Source organism: Balaenoptera physalus (genome assembly GCF_965194825.1).
Source record: "Balaenoptera physalus genome assembly, chromosome: 21".
In the NCBI taxonomy this organism is placed as follows: Eukaryota; Metazoa; Chordata; class Mammalia; order Artiodactyla; family Balaenopteridae; genus Balaenoptera; species Balaenoptera physalus.
This window is the reverse complement of record NC_138902.1, coordinates 45,559,409-45,565,648: the sequence shown is the minus strand read 5'-3', so window position 1 is coordinate 45,565,648 and position 6,240 is coordinate 45,559,409.

The following is a 6,240-nucleotide window of genomic DNA, read 5'->3' as shown; positions in this document are numbered from 1 at the left end:
GATGGACCTGCAACTAATGGCCCTGGAACACCACTCAGCCCGGAAAATGTGAGTGGGAGCATAAATGCCCCTGTGTTCCACCTACTCAGGTGGGGTTACTCTGGGGTCATGGCCAGCACTGCCTCCCTATGTTCTCCAGTGAGAGGAAGCTTCCATTGTCCTCTGAGGTAACCTGCCGATCATGTACCCTTCATTGAGTCTCAGAGAGCCGCTGCCTCACTTTCCTACTCCCATGGTGGTACTTCCTTAAATCACCTCCCAAGTAAGCTACTTGAATGCAAATCTTCATCTCAGGGTCTGGTTTTGGAGGAAACCAACCTAAAACCATTTAACCTACTGGTACCACTGGTGAAGGACACTTAGGTTGCTGCCACCTCCTGGTTACTACAAACACCACTGTAATCAGCACTTTCCTACTTGTGCCCTGTAGATGGACATGAGGACTTTGCTTGGATAGACATCAGGAATGGAACGTGCTAGAGGACAGGGCATCAGTGTACTTAATTTCATTGAGCATTTCTGTCCTCTTGTGTAGAAAGTTTCCTGCTTTCCTCATATCCTGGTTGATACTTTCGGTTAGCAACCTTCAAATGTCTGCCAATCTCATGTGTCTAAGGTGATAGCTCAGTGTAATTCTAATCTGCACTTCTCTGATTCCTAGTGAGTTTGAGCATCACTTCATATTCCTATTGACCCATCACATTTACTGGTGGTGAATTAAATGGCAAGGTGTCGAGGAAGCACTCTTCTGCCATAGTAGCCAGGGCACAGCAGAGATGAAGGATGGATAGCAGAGGACATCTTGCTAGAAAAATATTGCTGGAGAAGGATATAATCTCAGAATGCAGGTCTGGGCCTGGGTCATTTTGACAGAAATTGTGGAAAGGCTTCATTCAATGGAGTAGGGCTATTGTCCCCTGATCCTGGGAAATGTTACACCTGGAATTAAGATCCAGATGGCAAGTTTGTAATTCTGAGATTGCTTCCATCATTCTAGCCAAAGTAACAGAGGCCCTTGAGGATCTCCAGAAAGAATTGTTTCAGAAACCTGGTCAGGAGGCTTGTGGCTAAGGGAGAGTAAGACCAGGGTCATGGATCCTGGGGTCTGAGGGCAGGGACACCAGAGGATGTAGGCCTGGGATCAGGGTGGCCATCTGAACTGCCAAGCCAAATTCTGACTACTTCCTAGACTTTCCATGTGGAAGGAGAGCAGAAGTGAGAAATACTGGAGCTGTCACTGAGCATTCTCCTCACCATAAAGAGGTGAGTTAGGTGTAGTAATAAACTCCCTCTTTATTCCAGTATGTACAAGTTGGAAAAGTTTAAGCATTCTGCTTTTAAAAAAATAAATATACTTAATACAGTAGAATTAACTTGTATATGGTAAGTATTCTAACTTGTTCTAAAGTGTTTTCTTTCAAATATTAAAGCATGTAAAGAATTTCTTATTTCATTGCTAAAGAAAAACAAACAGACCTACACTTTTGCAAAGATAGGAAGTTTGAACTAAAACTCCCCCTCTTGATGATGGAATCTATGGAAGACAATTACCTCTAATTTAAGATCTTTTGTTGTTGAATAAATCTGTTTTAAAATTTGCTTGCCAAGACTTCTGGTTTCTGCTCCAACAGGTAGAAGTTATCAATTCTCTTTCTCTCTCTCTCTCTCTCTTTTTTTTTTTTGCCGTGCCTCATGTGGGATCTTAGTTCCCTGACCAGGGATTGAACCCCCACCCCCTGCATTAGAAGTGTGGATTCTTAACCACTGGACCACCAGGGAAGCCCCAATCCTCTCATTCTTATTGCAAAAGCAACAAGTCCTGAAAAATCAAACAGATCCATTAGTGTATCAACATCATGAGGAAAAATGCTGCTTCAACCAAGCAAGACTCTATGAGGCCTTCCCAGAATAGACCCCCACCCATGTTCTCTTCCTGCCTTTTGTCTGTAGAAAAACTTTAGTCAGAGAATAAATTTTTTTTTTTCAGAGAATAAATTTAATCAGAGAAGCGAGAAAATGCAGAACGAAAGGAAAACAGTCAAGCAAGACAAAATAATAATAATTTAGCCATTAAACAATGTCAAGGATCTTTAGTTCTTCCTCAAGGACTATAGATAATATTCTCAGCCATGTCCTTTCAGTTGTTTTGCAGATACTGAAACCCCCACCAAGTGGAAGAAGTTAACTGTATGCTGCCCACAAGCATGTAGACCCCAGAACGTTTGGAACCAGAAGGCTGATGATGCTGATTCCCACTTACCTCACCACCAACCAATCAGAAGAAATTCCATGACCTGATCACACCCTGTGCCTTGAACACTGTAAGACTCCTTGCTACCCCCTCGAGAGTGGGACACACAGTCTTGAGGGCATTACCCACTGTGGCCACCTTTGCTTGGCAGAGAAATAAAGCTATTTCTTTCTACTTCACCCAAAACTCTGTCTCCAAGATTTAATCTGGCATCAGTGTACAGAGGCCAAATTTCAGCAACACTGCTAAAAAGTAGAGAGACAGACAGGTGCATACATAGAATCGGAGATTACTGTGAACTGAAGTTCAAGATTAGAAGCCCTAGCTGAAACCAGTATTATTAAGAACACTTAAAAACTTCAATGAACTCCTGGAGACTCAGTGTAGATGAGCTTGAAAGTTACAAACTATGGGCTGTCTCAGTCTCATGGAGTCCTCCACACTTTTGTGGATTTTACCACCAGGATCCCCACCCAAGTTCTCATTGTGAAGACAACAGAATAATCTCTATGCGCTTCTGATAGAAGGAGGAAAATGTAATCATTTTGAAATCAGGTCACAGAATTCTGTTCTCTCCCTTCCCTCCAGGGAAATTACTTTATAACAGCCTAGTCAAAGTAAGGTAAGGAAAATACCAAACTCCAATCATCTCCAGCATTTCTGCCTCACCTAAGGGGAGGAAAAGTTGAGATGCACTTTTGAAGGTCACACATTGGGGCAAAACCCAGGCTTACTTAAAACTTGAGACTAATGATAGGACTATAAATATACTTATCTCCTCACCATCCCTTATAACCATATCAATAATTCTACTGTATATAACAGAGAATTACAGATGAAAAGCTACAAGTTTCAGACACTATTTAATGAGGGATTTCCAGGCAATCCTGAGACAAGAAAGAGACCAAAACTAGCATAGTAAAGGATATTGAAGACTTGGACATCTATAGCTACAGAAAACAGTAAACACAGCATAATTCCTAGTGAAATAAACATAAACCCTCACACTAAAGGCCTGCATACCTCAGTTCTTATTACACAGTACATCATGTTTAGCTTCCAACATAAAATTGCAAGGCATGCTAACATATGAAAAAACACAGTATGAAGAAATAAGGCAAGCATCAGAGTAAGATTCAGCTATGGCAAGGATTTTGGAGTTATCAGACCAGGAATTTAAAATAACTATGATTAATATGCTAAACTTTCTAATGGAAAAGCAGACAACATGCAAGAATAGATGGGCATTGTAAGCATAGAAATTAAAACTCTAAGGAAGAATCAAAGGAAATGCTAGAGGGACTTCCCTGGTGGTGCAGTGGTTAAGAATCTGCCTGCCAATGAAGGAAACACAGGTTCGGTCCCTGGTCTGGGAAGATCCCACATGCCACAGAGCAACTAAGCCCATGCACTACAACTACTGAGTCCTCGTGCTGCAACTACTGAAGGCCACGTGCCTAGAGCCCATGCTCCACAACAAGAGAAACCACCACAATGAGAAACCTATGCACCATAACAAAGAGTAGCCCCGGCTCACCACAACTAGAGAAAGCTCACGTGTAAAAATGAAGACCCAACACAGCCAAAAATAAATAAATTAAATAAATAAATTTATAAAAAAAGGAAATGTTAGAAATAAAAATTTATAACAGAAAGGAAGAATGTCTTTGATGGGCTTACCAGTAGACTGAACATGGCCAATTAAAGATTCAGTGTGCTTGAAGATATGTCAATAGAAACTTCCCAAAATGCAAAAAGAAAACCAAGAAATAATAGAGAACATTCATGAACTGCAGGGCAATTGTAAAAGATACAGCATAAATGTAATCGGAATACCAGAAGAAGAAGGAAAGAAAGAAAGAAAGAAAGAAAGAAAGAAAGAAAGAAAGAAAGAAAGAAAGAAAGAAAGAAAGAAAGAAAGAAAGAAAGAAAGAAAGAAAGAAGGAAAGAAAGAAAGAAGGAAAGAAAGAAAGAAGCAGAAGAAATATTTGAAGTAATAATGGCTGAATATGTATTTTCCAAAATTAATGACAGACACTAAAACACAGATCCAGAAATCTCAGAGAATAACGCACATAATAAATATCCAAAAATGGACACCTGCAGAAAAAACAGAGACAAAGAGAAAATCTTGAAAGAAGGTAGAGGGGAAAAAAAAAAAACACCTTACACACTAAAGATAAACAAGAATTATAGTGGACTTATTTTCAGAAACCATGCAAAAAGTAAAGAAAAATATTTAATGGTTTGAAAGAATAAACCCACAAATCTAGAATTCTGTATCCAGCAAATATATCCATGAAAAGTGAAGGAGAATTAAGACGTGCCCAGAAAGACAAAAACTAAGAGTATTTGTCACCAGTAGACCTGGCCTGCAGAGACATACTGTGTTTGTGGATTGGAAGACTCAACATAGTGTCAATTCTTCCCAGATTGATATATAAGTGTAATGCAATTCCTATCAATATTTCAGGAAGTAATTTTTGTTGTTCTTATTTTACTTTTATTTTATGTAGATACAGAGAAGCTTATTCTAAAATTTATATGTAAATTAATGGGCCCTAGAATAGCTAACTAAGACCAAGAAAAAAAAAAGTAAAGGGATGAAGAAATATCCCTTTCTTAACATAAATCATGCTAACATAAATCAAAAGAAAGCTGAAGTGGTAATATTAGTATTAGACAAAGCCTGCTCAGAATAAGGAAAATTATCAGGAATACAAAAGAACATAATGATACAGGGGTCAATTCTTTAAGTAAAGCTGTGCATGTGCCTAACAACAAATCATCAATATATATGAAGGAAAAACTGATAAAACTGCAAGAAGAAATAGAGAATCTACTTATAGTTGGAGACATCAACTCCTTTCTATCAATAATTGACAGATCCAGTAGACAAAAAATCAGTTGAACTGAGCCACACAATCAATTGGATCTAATTGCCATTAATAGACTATATCCAATAATAGCACAATATGCATTGTTCTGAAGCTCACATGGAATCATCCACCAAGAAAGACCACATTCTGGGCCATAAAATGTTCTTCATTAATTAAAAAAAAAGGAATCAATGTACGTTCTCAAACCATAATGAATTAAATTAGAAATTAATAACAGAAAGACAGCTGGAAAATCTCAAAGCCTTGGGAGATTAAATGACGCACATTTAGATTATTTTTTTAAATTTTTGTTTCATATTGGAGTATAGTTGATTAACAATGTTGTGTTTGTGTCAGGTGTACAGCAAAGTGATTCAGTTATACTGAATACATGTAGGTATTCTACATGTATCTATTCTTTTTCAAGTTCTTTCCCCATTTAGGTTATTACAGAATATTGAGCAGAGTTTCCTGTGCTATACAGTAGGTCCTTGTTGGTTATCTACTTTAAATATAGCAGCGTGTATATGTCAATCCCAAACTCCCAATCTATCCCTCCCCCCTACACTCCTCCCGCACATAACCATAAATTCATTCTCTAAGTCCGTGAGTCTGTTTCTGTTTTGTAAATAAGTTTATTTGTATCATAAATGACACACATTTAATAGCATGAGAACTAAACAAGAAATCTTAAGAAAAGTGGGAAATGAAATGGAAAATACAATCTATCAAAATTTGTGGAATGCACAGTGCTTAGAGAGAAATTTATAACATTAAATGTAGAAAAGAATAAAGATCTAAAACAATAACTTAAGTTTTAACCTTAGGAAACTAGAAAAAGAATAGCAATACAAACCTACAGAAAGCAGAAGAAAAAGCATGATAAAAATCAGGGCAGAAATCAATGAAATTGAAAACAGAAAAACAATAGAGAAAATAACAAAACCAAAAGCTAGCTCTTTGATAAAAATTAGCGCTTATTTTATTGATAGTTCTGTATATCTCTGCAGCTATCAACATTATCTATCATTTCCTTCTTGAAACACACGTTTTTGTTTGTCTTCCTTTGCCCATCATCTCCTGATTTCCCTCCTAAATCGTTAGCTATTT